Raw genomic sequence first — 20429 nt, 5'->3', positions numbered from 1 at the left:
CTTTTACTCTTGAATGCACAATGCCCCCTCTTTTCAAAGCCCAGGCCCTCTCTTGTTGTGATGTTCAGCAGCCTTGTTTTTCTGCCTGTTGGACTAAGTACTCCTCCCCAGATCGTCCGGAGCTTTTTGCAGCTGCAGCATGATTTCAAATACATCCCTGTGGCTGATATGGTTTTCATGTTTGCAGAGCACATCACATGACCTGCCTATACGAGGGTCCACAGGAGTAAATAAGAGCATGGTTTGAGGGTTGCATGGAATTATTGTTTTAGAAATTTTTTTGTTTCAACAATTATATACAAATTTATTTGTAAATCAATGTTACATCGTATTGCATTCAGAAGTGATAAAATACATACATTTTTGCAGTTTTCATACTCTAAATACTATGCTTATATAAGTGTTATACAAAGTATTATTCTCAGTATTTTTGTATTTCTGTAAACGTCTTGTGTTTTTCATATTCTGTCTTGTGTTCAATGAGTCAGAAAGAAAATATAATAGCATGGACAGAAATATTACTAAAAATATTCCCCCTCACAGAGGCCTCCCCGCCTGCATGGGGTCGAATCATTGGAGAGATGCCAGATACTCATGAGGTGGTATGTGTATATGTGCATGTGCATTTGTGCATTTGAGCGTGTGTGTAAGTGCATTTGCGCATTTAAGCGTGTGTGTCATTGCAGGAACAGGTGAAGGGCACACGTCCTTGGGCCGCGGGTAAGCTGATACACTGCATTGACATAAAAAGTTCCATAAAAATTCCTAGTCCAAATATTTGCTTAGCTAGTTACCAGGTCTCATTGCACGTATTCTGCGCTATATGTTATCACCTCCTTTTGTGATGTCACAAATTGCAAAACTCTAATGAAAACACATGAGAAATGTGGTGCTGTAATTATGGACACAAAGAACTGGACTGGCATGACTGAGCCAGACAGAAATCTGCTGAGCATGTTCAGTAGAAGAGCCCTCGCACAGCTTGTTGACTTTGCCGCGGCTGCTGGACTGTTGAAGGCCTGGTTGTCTCTGACTGTGTTTCCACTGCCGGTCAGCGGTGACTGTGAAGTCTGGGCCGGGGCGAGTTTTCATTGTCGCTGCCTCAGATAATCTTAGCAGCCGCGGCTTGGCTGCAGTGTTGCATTCTGGACCACTTTCAATTCCTGCGGCCACCTCAGCGATAGTGACGCTGAGCGGGGACGCCAAAGACTCGACTGTGTGCAGATGGACGAGCAGAATGCAGGCAGACTGAAAATATCTTACTACAGCATGAGTCAGAGAGTCACATTAAGAACAAATGTTTGTGTGCTGCGTGTAATATCCTCTCTTCATGCTGTGTTTAGAAAGGAAGTAGCTAATATTTGTTTTTGATTTCCACAGTGACTTGTTTCAATTTGATTTAGCTTTAACATTAAGCCATAAATATATGTGTATATCCATGTGCTGTATATAGTTCCACTACAGCGACAGACTGGCACTGCTATCTTTGGTTGTATAAAAATATGGTTTCAAACATGTTACATAAATGGACCGACCAAAATTATATCACAATGTTTCCTGTGTTGTTTATGATCTGAATAGACTGAGTACCAGTTTGTCAGTTCAGACACAAGCTGATTTTAGACATGCACTGAACTCTCCACCAGAGTTTTTCTGCATGTGTGAGAACCTCCACAGTTTCTGCGGACTTTTTTCCTCCTGGCCCTCTGATATAAAGTCCTCAGAGACTCTAGAGGAGCCGATGTGATGCATCCTGCGGGGGATATGCTGCTGTTCTGAACACGTCTGAACGGAGAATCTCCTGCTGTGATGTCAATGCTTGAAAAGAAAACTCTGGAGAAAATCCAGACCCAGTTCTCTGGAGTTATTTCACAGGTCATGTTTGAAAACAGCACCACAAGTTTTATCTTATTATATTATTTTCATTTTCACCCATGGACCGCATGTCCGAAAATAGAATGGTTCTCAATAGAGCGCATCAGCAAGGCCAAATAATCGCACACATGGTTGTTGTTGTGACAAACATCATTCATTTAGACAATGGAGGCTTTTTTTCTTACAGCTATCAGACATCTGCATCCTTGGTGTTTGCTGGGATTAATTATTAATTGATTAATAAATGATTCATGGGTTTTCTTGTTTGCTGCATATAGGTGTGGTGTGTGTGCTGCACAGGTGGCTGGGTCTCACATGGAGATGGGGGGGGGGGGGGGGGGGGGACAGGATGATCACTATCCCACAGCGACTCAAGCTGAAACCAAGGTTTTCTTTCTACACACCTGCGATCTCATGCTCACAGTGTTTTTAAGAGCCACTGGTGTGTAGACACACCATTTTCCTTTTGTTCATCTAGACAACAAATATGCTTTTGTCCTGTTTCTTCCTGCATTGTAGAAAAAGTGTGATGTATTGGTGCAGTGGTTCCCAAACTAGGGGTCAGAACCTCCTGGGAGGTAACTAGACACAGAAGGAGAGTCGCAGGTTGATTTCTAGAAATCCATTTCATTTTAAAAACAATTCGGATTGCTCTTATTATTAAAGTGCAGAGAGTCAGTGGCAGTTTGAGGGTCATGTTAGTAGACCATTCGGCCTTCCAGCTGCTTTGTGTATGGATTGAGCTCGTGCTGATATCTCCAGTCCCATGACCTTTCTCTGTCTGCCCTGATAACAGACGCCTTGCCCCCGCTCACACCTGTGGCTCCGAGAGGAAACCACCGTCGGGTCACGCAGGCGGGGAGAGAGAGGGAGATGGGATTTTCGCCAGCCTTATCACAAATACAAGGGATTATGAATCTCAACACGACCACACAGTGAAATCCTTTTTGCTGTTTTTCATTTCTTCAACAGCTTCCTTCCTGCGGTGGTATTTTGCAACAGTGGGTTGCTTTTTTGCCAGTAATGTAAATGCAGTATGTGGTCCATCCCTGAATGAAAACCAGCATGCACTCTATTTTAACTTCAGCTCTGCACCCAGGAACTGATTGTGCAATCAGAGCTATAGGAGCAAACACGTCCTATTTGAGGATTAAAATGTGTTTCCTTTAGGCGTAAAAAAATTCCATGACATTTAAAAAAAAAAATCAATTAACTCAGAAAAGCAGCCTGAGAGTTAAAAGCTTGCACATATGTTTAAACAGTATCTGCCCTCCTCTGTAGATGTGGTAAACTCTATCGCCCATGAATGAGGAAACAAAACCAACCTCTTAACCCAGAAATAATGGCCTCCCCTCCACTTCCCTGCTTGGTCGAAGGAGAGGAAACCGTTTATGGAGCATCTGACAATGTCCTTTTGGTTAAACACTACCCTTGAACTCAACCCTTTTATCTGCATCTGATGGATGGGGAATCAGGGGCCCTTGGGTGCTCCTACCGGCCCTGCGTCGCTTCCTCAATGCTGCCTTTGCCCCGGCTTCAACTTTCCTCAGTCCCCCAGGGACACTTCACCATTAATTACAGTGACTTTGTGGTATATCAATCAGGGACCCCAGGTAGGCCCCTGAACGGTCTTTACATACCTGAGTGTACGTGAAATGGTCGATGAAGAGCGATAAACTCGTTGCTATAGTTGAAATTCTAACTGATGCATAATTTAGGAGCGTGTCTCAGAATCAGCTCGATTTGCGGAGTGGCTATCAGTCACCCTGGCAGGGAGGAAACCCGTGTGTGCAAGGCGGAGAGGAGACTAGAGCTGAGGGAAAACACTGAGAAGCATTCACAAGACCATGTTGTTGTGAGACCTGCCTGTTGTAAATTTGTGTTGATGCAGTGATTGGTAAAACCAGGATGATTCTTGACACAGATTTCTCCTATATTACTTTGATAAAGGATCTCAATAATTCCTCCACCACTTTCAAAAGTTGTACTGCTCATATTTTGTCTAGACCTACTGAATAAAAAGGTAGTCAGCCTCTCTTATGATCCCTTGTTCTAGACACACGAACAAATCATGGGCTCTGTCAGCAGGAAAATGAGACCATGTTATGTCTTCCTTTAGTTTTATAGCAGAAAAGAGCCGGCTGCCTCGCTCGGGGGAGGGTGTCTTAATCGAGAAGTGCCTCAAAGCAACCACGAAGGAGACGTTTTCCAGGAACATGAGCCTCTTGTGCCCTGAAACCTCATCTGAGGAGAGCTGTGTACATGGTGCCCCTTGTCAGCACCTCAGAAACCATCGGCGTCCTAACATCCATCTCTCTCCTGCAGAATATTCCCAGGTCCATCTGAACTTTCCCTGAAACTATGATGGAATGCACCATAATGGTCTTTTCATCAGACACAGCAGCATTAGCAGCAGCAGCAGCAGCAGTGTGTTACCTGGTGCAGTAGAAGAGCTCTATCTATCGATCTATCTATCTATTTATCTATCTCTCTTTGGCTCAGTAAAAAAAAGCAGAGCAGTATAAACTTCAAGGAAACTGAACGTAGTGAGAGCACAGAGTTCATGTGCGGTTATCCTGCTGATCACTGATATCATGTGATGTCATGATTATCTCTGAGTCATGTGGCAGCATTGCACGGTTTGTCCATACATGGAGACATATTTGAATCTTTCTGCAATTCGTTTGTGAGTGTGTGTGTGTTTGTGCACGTGTTTGTGTCTGTGTGTGTCTATCTATATATATTCCTTTGGCCTGTTGACGATTTGTATTTATGCACAGTTATTGATTACAGCTTCAGACACACAGGTAGGTACACTGATATATTATTTTGGGGCTTATTTCAGATCCTGATGCTCATTCATCTTTAGAAAATCTCAAATTTGGGTTTAAGGAGTGAGTCGAGAAAAGATACACAAATTTATTTGATGAGAATACGCAGACGGGAGGGAAGGTTGTCAGATTTCAAAGCTTGGCTGATTCATGTGAGTGAAGGTGATGAATAATGGATGATGTTTCTATCCATTATGGTCTCGCATATGTATAATGAATGGAATTTTGTTGTCTGCTTTTGTAAAAGTATATATTCTCCAAACTTTGATTCAGTTGCAAAAATCACAAAATAAGAATGTAACATTTATCATAAATGGTCAATTTTGCATATTAATATACCATTTATTCGTCAGTTTATTTTGAAATGATCTTTGTGTGAAGTTGGTTTTTCGATTTCTTATACAAAACACATGTGTAAGGCCCATATTAGTGAATATAGTGACAATTGATGACCAATTTTTTAAATAATTTGATCTTAACTTCTGGAGTTCCAGGAAACAAATCATCTACATTATATACAAATTCATCCACAAATTTGCATATTTTTATGTATTAAAAATCTGGATTTGTTTGATTTAGGTTTATCCTCCCATTTAAGAATCATCCCATATAACGTCATAATTATTATTAACGTGGAATTCCCCTGTGGAGACTTGCGGCACAGTGTTGATGTGGACCACTGTGGATCACAGAGCTTGTTGAACCCTGGTTTCTGTCCCAGGACCCCCCTCTGGGTCTGGATCCGAATATCGCTTAGTCACCGCCTCTCACCGGGAGAAGCAGCGCCTCCCTGTGTACGCACCGATTGGTCGCTGTTCTCGACGGGCTTGCCTTCTCGTCTCCAGCCCAGGGCGGGGCTGACAGACTCTCCAGCGAACTGAATTAGGCTACAACCGGCAGGGGAGGAAGAAAAAAAACTTACCCCGGGTCGATCCATGGAGCGGTGTGGGAATGCTCTGTCCGCAGCGGGGAGGCAGCGAACCGGACGGCAGATCCCACATTTCGGCCACATCCTCCCGGGCTGCCTGAGCGGCCGGTGCGCTCCTGAGTGACCGGATTCAAACCCACCACGGCACCGGGCTTGGCTTTAAAAACACACATTCACAGAGAGAGAGAGAGAACACACACAGTTTACACATCTGCGGGGTGGACAACGAAGACGCGCGTTTGATTCCTGCGCCGCTGTCAGGATGATGTGACAAACCACTCATCCACTGCCTGGAGAAACATCTGTTTACCCGGATTTATTTTTTTAATTTTTCTCCCACTCCCTCGGTTTCTCTGCTGGGGATCGTCTGAGCTGCTGGTAATAAGGGTAAGTTGGATCGTTATTTCGTGGCTGTCTCCTGCGGTCGCCCATACGGAAGGCGCAGCGTTGGAGGACGCGCTTTCTGTACGCGTCGTGATCGAGGAGGATAAACGAGCTGGTGTGTACCGGTGGACTGGATCGTTCCTGGTCAGACACGGGAACCCTCCAGATCCAGAGTGAACTTAGTGAGGCAGAGCATCAATTATCGGCTGCTGTGCAGTTGTAGTGGAGTTCTCCTATAGGTGATTTCATGTGGTCTCAATGGGGTGTACCAATTTAGGCCCTGTCACCTTTTTAAAAAGTGTGAAATAGCCTATGTTGAAGTGGATAGATAGATAGATAGATGGATACTTTATTAATCCCGTGGGAAATTCAGAAGCCCAGAGGTAATGAATGTAATGTGTGTAAAATGGGACACAGGCTGAAAGGATAGATTACTTTTTCTAATGTAACTTGAACTCGACCAATATTGGGGGAATTACTTTAATTAGAGCCAGACTTCACGTTTCCCTTATCTCCTGTAGTGGGAGGATGATGGAGGAAGGAATGCTCATAGTTGACTGTTGAATAGTCATGTAACAAATCATGTCACACCATGACCTCAGTCCTCCTCCAACTCCTCCCTCTTCCACCTTCTCCTGCTACTCACCATCATCTTCTTCATGTTCGTGACATGTACGAGTGTGACACGGCTCCTCATTCTATAATAATAGAAGGCCACATTCATGCAGGTGTTACACAATTCATGGGGACAATTGATGAAAAGCGTTTGACTGCTTGGAAACAGAAGGTGTTTTTTCCTCCTCAGGATCTTTGTTTTCTTCTGAGTTGTGGCCTCGACACGGCGGTGACTCAAAGTGACTCACGTCAGTCACAAAGGGGGCCACACATTCCATCATGTGTGGAGGGGCCCACCTGAGCATGTGTAGGTTTGACTCATCAGAAGTTTGAAAAGCTCCGGGACGGCAGCTCGCATCTTAAACTTCAGTCTTGTTGACATGGTAAAAGGCTACGCGCATACAGTTTCCTACGAAACCTGGGCAGACGGCACTGAAACCACAACCGTACTGTATTCTAAACTGCTGAGTTATTTTGGCAGACGGGACACAGGAGCACATGGCCTGGTTTGTGTGTCCAGTGTTCCTGAAACCTTATCACACCCAGGGAGGGGGGGACCGTGGCTCAGGGTGATGTAACCACACCAATAAAGCAGGGCCATGATGTGTGATTGTGGCAGTCAGGCTCATCCCCTGTATCGTCTCCAACTGGACCCCAAGGAGAATATTCCCATTATGTGTGTGTGTGTGTGTTTATGTGGGTGCATCATGCTTGGAGGTGGGAGTAGCTCTGCTGAGGCAGGTGTACCCTCCAGTCCCCGCCTGTGGTCACCGCCTGGTATTTAAGTTTTGTAAGGGGCTGCTGAGGGGCCCGCAATGTAGTCATGCAGTCTGTCTGTCAGTCTGGGCCACGTGCTTCATGGTGTTGCCTTCAAACGAGCTGGGCTTCTACTCTCAGTGGCTCAGTTATCAACATTCAGTAACTGGAGTTCGTCACCTGATTTCTTCGCCACCCGTCACACAGCTCGCAGCACTGTGCATCAGCACCGCAGTGCTATTTCACACATGCGTGTCCGATCGCTTCAAGATGATTTATGCACAAACAGAACACAGTTGTTAAGTCCAGAATGGCCGCTCTTTTGTAGGTTTGATGCTCTGCTGATGAGATGACGCAGTCCCTCACACGCAAGGCCGCCATCGATTTCCAGGAAGAAGAAGTCTGCCTGTTTCCAGAACACGGGTGTACACTCTCAGTGATTGTTGGTCATTTTCTCCAGGGTCTGGACAGACCTCTGTCGGCGTCACTGGGCTGAACTGTTCCATGTGTGTTGAGCACATGCTTCTCTAAATAGCCTCAGGCTGTTTCGTCAGCAGAACACATCTGTGTCACGAGTCGAAAGATTTGTTCACTTGAAGTTTACTGAGCAGGAAGAAATTCGCTGTGACCATATGTTAAAGGAGTGATACAGAATATTTAGGTAGAATAGTAGCTGCTGTATTAAATTGCATTTGATTTGATCTTTAATATAGAAAGACTCTTCTTTCTTATTGGTATAAATATATATTGGTATCCATCATTTAGGATAATCTGGTGATTCTACAGGGTTTTTCATATTCTGTTGGATCATACGTTTCCCAGAGGCAAGTTTAAATATCAATTAGTATTATATATCTGCTTTGGAGCCCGATCTATTTATCAGTTGGTAAATAAAAATTGGCCGATATTATTTTTAACATACACATTGTTATCTGTTTTGTTTGCTGATATGCAATAATATGACATTTTTATTTTACAGACTAAAGAATGCATGTATGTGTAATTTTGTGAATCTAATTCAAAATATTTGGTTCCATCTGTCTTATCTTTTTATTTATAATTACCTTTATAGTTAAACTGTAAATATAAATATCATAACATCTTAGGAATCATATTTTAGCACCAAAAATCCATATCCTCTAATCTGTTTATTCCTTTTCACTCAGCTATTACAGCACAGGGAATCATTGGGTTGTATTTAAAAGTCCCTCTGAATAAATCCAGCCTTTGACATTTGACTAAAATTGAAACTATATTTCTTTGGCTTTTTAAAAGTGCTGGTCTACTCAATTGAAGAGGATAAATATTTAAACCCAGTGTCAGCAGACACTTAATGACTTTTGAGTATCATTGAGCTAAATTATAGATTTGTCAGAGACTGTCATCTATCTGTCATCACAGCCGACATCTGCTCTGTGTGAAACCCGCCACAGTTCCTGTCTCCTGGGAAGAGTTGTTAATGTGGGGCACGGCAGCAGAGGTCAAGCATGTTAACCAACTCGTTCAGCTACTTTACAGACAATACGCCTGATTTCCTGCTAAATATAATGGTTACGACTGCTCCCACTACTGGGCTCAAACAGACATTAGCTCCAAAAAAAGCATGTCAGGTATGGTTTAATGAGGGACTGGTGGGGAGAAGAAGCCCACAGGCGATGTTTGGTCTCGTCCCCGCAGGCACTCGCTCAGCTCCTACTCTGTTTGACTTGAATGCGGTCACGGTTTTGACTGAGCTGTCAGGACCAGGAGCAGCCATTCTTCTAATGTGGTGTTTGTGGAAAAACAGAAACCAAGTTGTGTTTCTGGTTTCTGCAGTGCATGTGTCATAAGGAATGTAAGCAGATACATTGTGCCTTGTCAGTGATGGAGGGAAACAAAAAAAACAAAACAACAAAGCACGTATTGGTTGTTGTGCATTCATTTTAATTATACCGGATGTGTGGTGTTTGCTTGTGCAGACCATCATCCCATTGCTGCTTGCAGGACACCGGGCACTGCACCGATCCCCAGAGCGCTCCCCTTGTTGACGGCTGGGGTGTGTGACTCACAGCCGCTCCATCCAGTTGTTTCCATCCCATGACATGTCGGCGGTGGCATGATGCAGCGGCAGCCATGTTGGTGAAGTCAGCTGTGATGTAATGCTGTAATGCAGCAGCAGGGCTATTTCAGGTCTACCTCTGAGCCTCCGAGGCCTTCGTCTGCCAGCGTGTCACCCTGCCCTTCTCTCAGTCAGCAGTTCATTTGTCACGAGCCAGACGCCGATACATGAAGCGGCATTCACACAATTTACTAGAAACCATTGACGCGCAGGTTCGGAGAAAAGTTGGAGGCGTGACTGCTCAATTGAAAATGTGGGTTATTACGAATTGTTTTCTGTTGTTTGATTGAAGCCACCATTAGACCGTAGCGGAGAGGAAAAACATCTAATTTGGGTTGGGAAGTTGCAGGGTGTTTTTGGGTCCCGCCGCCTGTCTTCTCACTGACCCAGTGTCTGAGCTGGTTAACCTCAGGGCAAAGCTCATTTCCAGGGCTGTGAGAATGCTGTGTGTTTTTTTCCCAGAAGGCCCGGCAGCGCTCACAGACGAGCAGCGAATGCTCCTTGAACTTTGATCTTCCTCTGTGAGTGCGAAGAGCTCTCAGAGGGGCGTGTCCACAGATAATCCAATAAATATTTTCTGCTACCTGGTGCCTCGAGACAGAAATATACGGTATGTGTCAGGTATGTTGCAATTGCACTGTCTTGACTGTGTGAAATCCCTTGACAGGGGATTTTATTTCAAAGCTCACACGGGCTTGTGTTACAGCAAAGCAACTTGTGAAAAAGTCAATGCAGTCTCGATCTTTGAAAAGTATTTTAGTGTGTGCAGATGACTGTTATTACTTCAGAGCCTTTCCTGCTTGTCCATTGGAGGAAGGTCATCCTCAAAGATGAAAAGAGCTACTTAAATGGACGAGGTGATGTTTTCAACTGCAATCGTCTGTCTCTTAATGACAGCAATGAACCAGTTACATTTAGTTGGGTTTTTTAAAATCAGGCATATTTAGGGGACTTGTATCTATCAGTGTAATTTGGTGCAGGTTGACTGAATTTATGGAGATTGGGGACCATTTATGGAAATTGTTGGCCGTTGCCCCCAGAGGCCAATTTGTTGTCAGATGATAGCCATAATCATGCATAATCCACTCTTCCACCAAATTCCGCGGTAATCCTTCCAGTAGTTTTTGCATGATGCCGTTAACAGTCAGAAAAACAGCGACTAAAACATAACTTGTTTTATCCTTGGCAGAGGTGGTAACTGAAAAGACATGTGTGCGACACAGGCCTCGAGAGCAGCAACGACAGCACAGTGTCGAGTCTGTTTACTTCTTCTCAGATCATTGTCGGGCCAGAGGACCAGCTCAAGGAACACCCTGACTGATACAGTATCCCAGCGCCGTTTGCAGTGGCAATGATAGTGCAGTTTTAAATAGGATAGCCCCCGACACCCCCCCACCCCACCACCCCCAGGGCCGCTCCACTTCCCCCCCGCCGACCCTCTATCTTTGGCACAGTCAGTCGTCGTGCCCAGAGGCTGTGAATCCTCATTGTGTACCAGACTGCTCAACTCAAGTTGACTGCTCCCTGAATGGAGTTACACACACACACACACACACACACACACAAACACAGAGTTATATCTGGACAGTTTCAACAGTCCCACCAACATCACATACCATGCACCAAACTCACTCCAGCAGCTTTCCCAGAAATGAGGGTGTGTTTTGGCCTCCTCTGCGACTTGTCTTTTACTGTTTTTTGTTTCGGAAGAGGTGGATCTTATTCAGCGTGTGAATGCCCCTTTGTTTAGACTGAACTTGAGCCATTTAAGTTTTTTAATACCGCCGCTGCTCTGTCACCAATACCTGCTGCCGCTGCATCTTCTTTTTAATATTTGAAGCGCCCTCCGTTTTACACAAACATACTTCCGTTAATCTGATGGGCTTTGATTCATTGTTTGTCAGTCGGGCTGATTGAAGTGGCATCGAGCCAGGCACCGTACTTGAGCAAGTACCTGATCCTGTCGCTCTCAACTTTCCTTTTCTACCGCCCCTGCCTATTCCATGCTCGTGCCAACTTTCCTTTCCATTTGCCAGCTGACAGGGCTCGTAATGCCCCGTGCCAGGGAAAATGATGTAAAGCCTCTCATTTCTGTTGCCCAGTTGAACACGCCCAGTAGTGGAGGCATCAAGCCTTAAAGCCGAATATGCTGTGAAGCATGTTCACTCAGATGGAGGCAAAAAAAACTTGAAAAGTAATGCAAATCAGACGTGATTTATTCCTGGAGCCTGTCGTAGTTTGTACTCCCACTCTGGGACTCGACAGTGTTATTTATTATTTTTATTCTCTCATCTTGTTTGAATCAGACTCTCTGTCTCCTCGCCGATGTTTTATTTCCCCATCATTTGTCGCTCCTGCATGACAATATACTCCTGGGTTGTCAAACCATGAGCACAGCGAGGAAGCGTCCCGGTAACCTTGGGGGGAAAAATTGACTTTATTTCCAAAGACAAAGAGTCTGTGTTTTCTTCAGGCGCGTCAGGAGTGAGGAGGCCTCCCCCTCGCTGGGCCTGCGACCGTCCCAGAGGACCTGCCCCGGCCTTCCCAGTTTTCCTGTGCCTTTGTTGGGAGTTTTCCACAGATCTCTGGGCCCAGCTGCACAGCTTCATTCTTCCTTCTTCCTGCCTCCCCAATCCTCACTTTTACCCCTCCTTGATCACAGCGCAGAGACCCAGGCTCCGGCTCTGGATTCTCCCATGGGTGCTTCCCCTTCGACCGTAGTAACCTGCATAGATTCCAAGCTTGAGAGGATCATATCTTTGATGAAAGTGGATGGTGGGTTGGGAGATAAAAATCTTGGAAATAGGTTTTGTATCAGTTCCAGAAATCTCTCTGTCGGTCTGCATGTGGCTCAAGAACTGTATGTGTACATACTTGGTGTGTGTATTGTTAACGGCCCAAGAGATGGCACTGTTGAATTTGGTGCCATTTGGTTACATTAAAAAATAATTGAATAAATAGGCGGGCCAGAGCTCTGCAGCAGAAGTAACTGGGAGTCATCGCTCAATCACGACAACAGCACATTCTTTGCTTGCTGCGGCTCAATTGCTGCAAGTCACTTTTACAGTTTCAAAAAGAAACCTGCAACCAGTATTACCACAGGCCAAACTGACTATTACCATTCCAAACAGGCAGGTTGAGAACAGACACTGCACTAGTTATTCTATAAAATGGATGAAGTTAGATTTCATGTATTCCTGCTGCTTCTGTTGAGGGTTCTATTTTATCAAAGCAGGTGTTTACAGTAGCATCTACATAGTAACATGTTCTGTCATAGAAATGTGGCTCCCCGATGAATGATTCTCACTTGTGGTGACACAGAGACCGTCATTTCACCTCATATTTATCTGAGTCATTGGTCCACCATCGACGTTCTTCACAGCCTTTGCCAAATCGCCTCGTGACCCACATTTGTGTCCCACCACGGTGACAGTGAGTAACCGGTTCACCCACAGATTTCCCCTGTGGTTTGGAAACGAAAGAAACATACATTGTTCATTTCCTTCTCCTTTCTCACACCATGGTTGGAGCAGAGGTGTCGGCTCTAGTCGATGTACGTGGGGTTGATCTGTGTGTTTTTTCCCAGCGCATGCAGCAGCAAGATCTGGAGCACACACTGCGGCTGTGAATAAGCCCTTATATGTTTGTCAAAGCTTTTTATCTGCCGTAAGTCAGGCCCAACTTTGTGCTTGTGAGACAAATTTTAACAGTGTAACAGATAAAACAGATTTAAATATGCGATCTTGTTCAAAATGACCTAGTTGTGTGTGTGTGTGTGTGTAGAACAGAAATTAATACCCCGCCCTCCGATCGAGAGGGGAAGTATAATCGGGGACTCTGTGGATGTTGCCTCTGCAAAAATACAATAAAATCCTCTGACTTGTAAGGAACCAAGTCATACATGACATCCTGAGCAGACCCTGTGTCTGTGCGACAGTGATATGTGACACTAAAGGTGTTCTGTTGCAAAAGGAGGCTGCTGATATAACCTCAGGCGATTCCCCGTTCTTCCCTTGGCTGTTAACCCTCGCCTGATCCACATCTGCCCTGCACACTCACAGACACACACCCGCCCACGTGTGCATATGCACATGTAATCAAAAAGCCCTTCAGTATCGAAAATCAATCAATAATCTGACCTCAGGGCTGTTTCAACAAGACATTTTCTTAAAAGGTTGCAAGGTTCCATCTGAGGATTTGCTTTTGGTAATGTGTTTAAAATGTGATGTTTAAAAGAGAAAAAATCTTTATTAGACCTGAAGGTTTAGTCAAATTACAGAGTCAAAAGAAATTTCTTATTGAAAGAATAAATTAATCGACAGTTTCAATATTTTAATATTTGATTGAATGATTTTTATCAAGTTGAAATTGAGTGGCTCTTAACACATATGTATTTCACAGAATGGCAAAGTAAGTCTACAACGTTCAAAGTGACATTATCACCTCATATAAACCCTTCTTTGATGTGACAGGTTTGCTTAACTCTGCTTTTAGAAAGTAATTGTGGACCTGAAAGGCCGACGGCTTCAGGGCAGTAATAGAAGAAGAGGGGTTTTCCAACTCACTCACTCCAACTTGACCAATGTAAGGGAAGAAAATTCTTGTTTATTGTCTTTTTATCCATGCTGCATTTAAATGCTTAAGTTTATACTCACTGTATTTAGTACACATATGTGGGTTTGATTTTGACCACAGGTAGACTTAGTGCGTTTCATCCACTCATGGATTACTTCATGGCTTGAGAAGCTACATTTAAAAGTATGGTATAATTTAACATGATTTCAGTTTCATGATTCGTTTATTATGGCCTCTAGAAAGCAATTTAAGCTGCAATTTAAGGGTTGACTTTGAAAAGCTCTGTCACGAAGACTAGACAGCCTCCATTCTCCACCCTGCTTAAATCCAAGCTAATTTGGCTAATTCCCATTGTCCCACAGCGACAAGCCTCACTTCATCTGTTGCCTTCACAAGATGTGTCAGCTTCAATGTCACAGTACCCTGAGATGTCGCTCTCTGTCTGCAGGGCTGGAGTGGGCGGAGGGCCTCAGGCAAACATTTTTTTTCCTTCATACGGTGATGTGTGCTTTATCATGGCCAGAGATGGGATGTGTGTATTTACGTGTGCCGCGTGGATGTGTTCCTGTGCATGTGAGCAAGAGTCTGTTGTTTCCGTGGTCGTGTGGACCGGACACGCAGAATGCGCTCGGTCTGCGGCGTGTTTCCTGCCTTCGTTTGCACGTCTCCCCTTCCTCTGCTCCGCACTTCCTTCCTCCGAGCGCACCACAGTAAAATAAGCTGTAATCTGACCTCACTCTACGCTGGTGGTCGTCCCCACACAGAGGATGTGACATGACAGAGCCCACGGCGTGCCTTTTGTGAAGTATTTTTAATCCTGTTGATTGATCAGATCCAACCTGACAGCCTCTGGTGCTCAGTTATAGTTTTCAACCATTAATCTCCAATGTGAGGTCTTTGCGAAAACATAATGGAGTTAACTCCCTTATCCGAAGCAGAGAATTTGCTCAGTGCATCATTTCCATTGCTGGAGGAATGAAATCTTCAGCCTGCTCTTGTTCAGCCCAGTCGACATCAGGCCGTACAATGCAGCCTTTTGTCGTCTTGATTCAGGCTGATATCATGGTGGAAACTATTTCGATGGGGATCACATGTTGTTAGGACACGCTGTATGTGAGATTCTCCTCTTACTTACCGAGAGAATGTCAAACCTCCCGTAGACAATACGCTGCTTGTTTCGAGTCTCAGGCCACATTCGGGTGGACGGGGCTCCGCAAGGTCGACGGCTCACTTCCCCTTGTTGTCTAAAGCAGAGGCTCTTATTAAGCCGTAAGTTGTAAGACCTTGCGTAAAAGCCCGGCCGGGCAAAGAAAGGTTAAAGAAAGTCTGACACTAATATCATTGATTTCCTAATTATGGTGAATAATGTGAGCATCATTTTGATGTGTTTTGACAACCCTTGGCTAATTTAGAAATTAAATATGGAGAAACAACTGTTTCCATCCTTTGGAAAAGGCTCCAAGCTTTATGAGACAGCATGTCATCCTCTGTAAATTTACAAATGATGTGACAGACACTATGAATTGAATATATTTATTTCATTGGTAATGTGTGGACAGTTTCTTGGCTTAATCCACCTGCCTCTCTCAACCCTAACAGCAGATTATACAAGCCAGATGTGTTGCGACAGCTCTGTTTTTATTTAATCCCTGTAGATCTTAAACATCCGCCGCCAGTCGTCTCCCAGCATCTGAGATTATGGGACAGGGCCTGTGGAGTATCACAGTATCTCGTTGAATTTCATTAATTGCCCTCAGCACGCAGCTCTAACCAGGCCCGCAGCGTTTTTTCATCATGCACGTACTCTTTCAGTGTGGATATGTGTTGTGCAGTGGGTTTCAGGAGCTGCTGCTGGATTTCTCCATCACGGTGAGATTCGGTGTAGGGTACAGCAGGAGAAGCTGATGAGAAGCGACTACAGCAAACAACTAGGTTTCAGGTCTGGCAGCTGGAGTCCCTAAAACAAACAACTTATCAACATCCCAGAGTGGTCGCGGGTGAGCTGATTCAGCAGGGTGTTACCCGGTCCCACCGAAGTGGCTGCAGAGTATACACACAGACCTCTTGTTATGTATAAAACCTTATCTAGTTGTCTCGGAGTGTGAGGTATATATAGCCCGCGTCGGGGGAGTTTTTACTCTCAGCTGCTTCCTCGAGATTAGAGGCACAAACACAACTCCGGGCTGTGATATGATACAGATTTACTTAGAGAGGTTTATTTTTCCACTGATGTGAAGACAGGCCTATGCTGTCAGCCGTCGTGAGCAGAAACAGCCCCCCCGCTAACAATGCTGAGAACACAGCCGCTTTGGCTCGTGGGCCTCAGCCAATGTGCACAGAAGCTCCAGTAGGAAGTGTGTAGTAAATAATTCACCTTTGCAGAATCACTAAATAATTCAAGTGCTGAATTAGCTACGCATGTAATAATGTTTCACCTGTGTTTCAGAAAGGGAAGGAAACTTTGTGCAGAAGCCAATCTGATGTTCTGTTTGTAAACACGCTGATATTAAAGTAGTTATTTGGGCTGGTGTCTGTGTACTGTTAACACATCTCACCTCTCCTTCATATTGATTTCCTGTGCAGGATATTGCTGCACGATGAAAGTCTGGGTCTCGTCCTGATAAAATAACCAAATGCAATTTTCTAGGACCTGGAGCCGCCTGGAAATATAAGGCTCTGTAGAGAAAAGGGATCGCATGGCGCTCGATGGCGGATCCAGATATTGCATCTTGCACGGATATTAATGGAAGCAGTTTTATGAAACTTCTCTGATGCACACAGCTCTTGAGAGGTGTGGACATGTTTGCTTTTATGAGAACCCAGAGATGTGAAGCACGATGGTTTCTGTGTTTGTCTACGGTTTCATGCCGATGATCATCTGCAATGGAGCTCTAAAAATACACCACACGCATGCAGCCTGCTGTTCGAGGGCCATTTATACTTTCATGAGCTATTCATGTCTCTGGCACCCAATCCTTTCATTTAGTAAACACTGTTGTGACAGTGAGGCAGTCTGGCAATCAACCTGGTACGAATCTTTCACTCTGGAATGAAACTACTGGGACTAAAGCGTTGATTCTTGTTTGTAAAATCCTGCCAGCCTGAGCTAGAGACCTGGACCACTGTGATAACACGCTGCTCCACCCTTCTTGGCTGGGCCCACCATCCACGCCTAGTCTCAATCTCCCACCTTGCCATTCAGAGCAGCCCCACCCACCGTGCCGTCCCCGGAGCGAGCCAGGACACTCGATCTCGGGGTCAGCTGCGAGGGGTATTTCTGATGTCTCTCTGTGTATGTGTTTTTTTAATGTCGTAAGGGTTGGTATGGCATGCCACCCTGTCACATGGGTCGGGTCATTTCGATGACGGCAGCTTTACTGGTGCTAAGTTGCAGTCCGGTCTGCGGCCTGCGGCTGTATTTCACAGCGTATTTTCTACCCTGTGAGATGTGTGGAAAGGGAGATGGAGAGAGCTGAGAGGCTTTACGCCTGCACATCTCAATGTCATATGTGTAGGGCAGCAATGTGTGCAAAAGGAGCCATGTGTCAGACTCGCTGTTTTCATTGTTGCCTGAAAAGAAGACACACATCATACAAATGCCCTAATTACCTCCTCGTGTATATCATCCACAACTGGTGAAGTCACCTTGTATTAACGTCTGCCCTGCAGTATAACACATTTATTTTTAGTCGCCTGTTTCTCCTCTGTGATTCTTCTTCTCCTCGCTCAAATGAAAGTATCAGTATCTTTGCAATTACACCAGCTTCTTTATTCATCGTGGTCTGAAGCATAATGTGCTATATTAATATCAAACGCATATTTTTGCAGTTAATTCGCAGATGGGCCTCAGATGCCTGCAGGATCCACAGGACACACACGCCCACTGTGTTGTTCAGGGCAAATGGTTTATGTTTGGATCATATAATGAGGTGAAATGCGAGATCTGTTGCTTCTTCATATTGTTTCACAAAGGCCTCCACCCTTTCACTAAAGTGACTGCATGGTCACGAGTTTCTGCTCATCATTACGAAATCCCATTTATAGGAACTCCACTGCATTGAGGTTGATTTCTCTATTGCAACACTGAGTGTGTCTGCTGTGCACAGCATTTCACTAGAGAGCATTTCTGATTTGGTTTGCATGTCTTTTAATAGAGGAGAGCAGAATATACGTTAGATTAGGAGAGTAACTGCCTGAATAGCATTGTTTCCCTCCATAGTTTCCTGAGTCAGGCCTCGCCTGCAGCAAGGAGTGAGACTAAAGAACAATGGATAGTAGGAGCCTTTATAGTAAATGACTAACTGTGTAGGCATGAGGAAAACATCCAGAACAACCAGTTTGTGCCACCAGGTTTTCAGGAAAACAGTTATCTGTTAGTCAACCTGGTACAATATTAGATTTGCATTGAATTATAATGACATCAATCAATATTGAGAATCTCGCTGTTAAATAGTAATCATTTGAGCGGAAGTGGTGGAAGAGTTGACCTGTAGTAGACGCGATAGGGACATGCAGAAGGGAGGATGAAAGAGGGAAAGGAGGAACGAAGGCCTGCGGCCAGGAAGCTCTGTGGCTCTCAAGAATGAGGTATCCGGACTTCTCACTATAGCCAGTTTTAATGAGGTCACCCATCATGGATGTGAAGCAGTGAGTCCTCTTCTCCACTGTCCACCCTGCCTGTATTCCTGCCGGGGGCGAGCAGGGACCCTACCTAAGGCTCTGTCAACCTCAATGACACAGCTCTGTCAGCCACCCTCGGCGCGCTGCAGCTCCGGTAGAGCAGTGTACACCAGCAGAGTACACACAGTTCCCGGAAAACTCGCCAGGCTCATGTCCGTAATGGTTAGACTTCATGTGGTTTCCTGCTCTGCCATTTCAGTGTGGTTATGTTTCAGCCTGGGATCTTGAGGAATGTGGGTAAGGCATTCATTGAGATTCAAGCTGGCCCTGGACAGAGACGATTTGGAGAATGCACAGGACTATCTCAGAAATGTCTGATAATAAAAAATATTTTATAACAGATTAAATGGCACAGGAATGAGCACTTAATTTTCATTTAGGAGCTGGAGATTGTAAAAACGGTAACTGTAGCCAATTGATGCCGACAGCTTCAGCATAAAAGAGCCAGATCACTGTTTAATTTATGATGAATGACAAACAGGAGGCCAGTGCTCTCTTGCAACCCTCTGCATATTTGAAGCATAACTCAGAAAACTAGTTATGCTGCACAAAACAAAGCCTGTGCTTTTTCACCAGCATGTCAAAGGTGGTTCTAAGAGAATCATTCACTGAGTCTGTCTTCTTTTTGTCTTTAAGCCTCACCTAAGAGAGCTGGACCTCTGTTGTCACAAGCCAGTGCCTTTCTCTGCATGACTGGAGGCCATTTACCAAGTGATTGTATCAATGATGACACAGAGAACTTCATTGGGCTGGAGTTTGTATGTAGAATATAATACAATAGAGTTCAGCACTCCGGACACAGAGAGTCCGAGTTATGCTTGTCAACCCCGGTAATTATGGCCTGCTGGACATCCCTGAAGCTGGAGAGACACCAGCTCGTCCTCTGTGTGTTATCCGCCTGTCTGTCTCTCCTCCACTGCCTAATGGAGAGGAATAATGGAGAGGAGGGCCACTGTCTCCCCTCAGAATGAAAAAACAATTCATGCGCATGCAGGATTGTCATGGGTCTCGTGATTGAGTAGGAAGTGTTCGTTTCTCACAAGGACCAAGCGATAGCAGGAAGCCAATCTCTCGCGAGGCGCAGTCCAAAGTTATGGGTGTGGTTTTTTTCTCCCCCTCTGCGAGATGTGAATCCAAGTCAAAACAAATGTTTTTGAAGAAACTGAATTAAGTCATGGTGGACTGAAGAATGTCAGCCTCAAATTGAAGCAGGGAATGTTGACACTGTGGGAAACTATTACACGCTTCGCATCGCTGCCATGCGACATGGAAAAGGCCCAATAACCTTGAGACAGAGATAAGATATCATGGTGCATTAGCTAAGCAGCGGGTCGGGTTGAATAGTTTTAATAATAGTATAGTCCTGTCTGATGAAGCGGGTGCTTTTAGACAGATTTTCTTTTAGTGTCAAACTTGACCATGAACAGATACACATGCTGTGTCATGGGAGGACTAATCCTCCAGCCTTGATCGATGGTAAACACAGAATTCAATCAGCTCACCTACCCCTAAGGACATCTGCCTGAGAAGGACGTCCGTCCTGTGAAATCACGTCTTTCTCAGACAGGGACTAGCTTCTCTGGTGCATTGGATGTCTGGTTATCACTCATTGGAGAGATGACATTTGATGCTCGCAGTGAGAAATGAGTCGGTGGCAGTCGTGGCTGCAGCGACAACGCCAACTGCT

At 44.8% G+C, this 20429-nt stretch overlaps 1 protein-coding gene across 1 annotated transcript in view; it reads left to right on the top strand.

Annotated features, from left to right (window-relative positions):
- The first annotated feature begins 5589 nt into the window (after positions 1-5589).
- rhbdf1a (rhomboid 5 homolog 1a (Drosophila)) overlaps positions 5590-20429 on the top strand; it is a 29410-nt gene continuing 14570 nt past the window's right edge. The window contains exon 1 of the mRNA XM_053443776.1: positions 5590-6021. The gene's annotated coding sequence lies outside the window, so the exon portion shown is untranslated. The remainder of the gene's footprint in view (positions 6022-20429) is intronic.

Source organism: Pleuronectes platessa, chromosome 16 (genome assembly GCF_947347685.1).
Source record: "Pleuronectes platessa chromosome 16, fPlePla1.1, whole genome shotgun sequence".
NCBI classification, from domain to species: Eukaryota; Metazoa; Chordata; class Actinopteri; order Pleuronectiformes; family Pleuronectidae; genus Pleuronectes; species Pleuronectes platessa.
The sequence above is the reverse complement of the archived record's forward strand: the minus strand, read 5'-3'. Positions and strand labels throughout refer to the sequence as shown.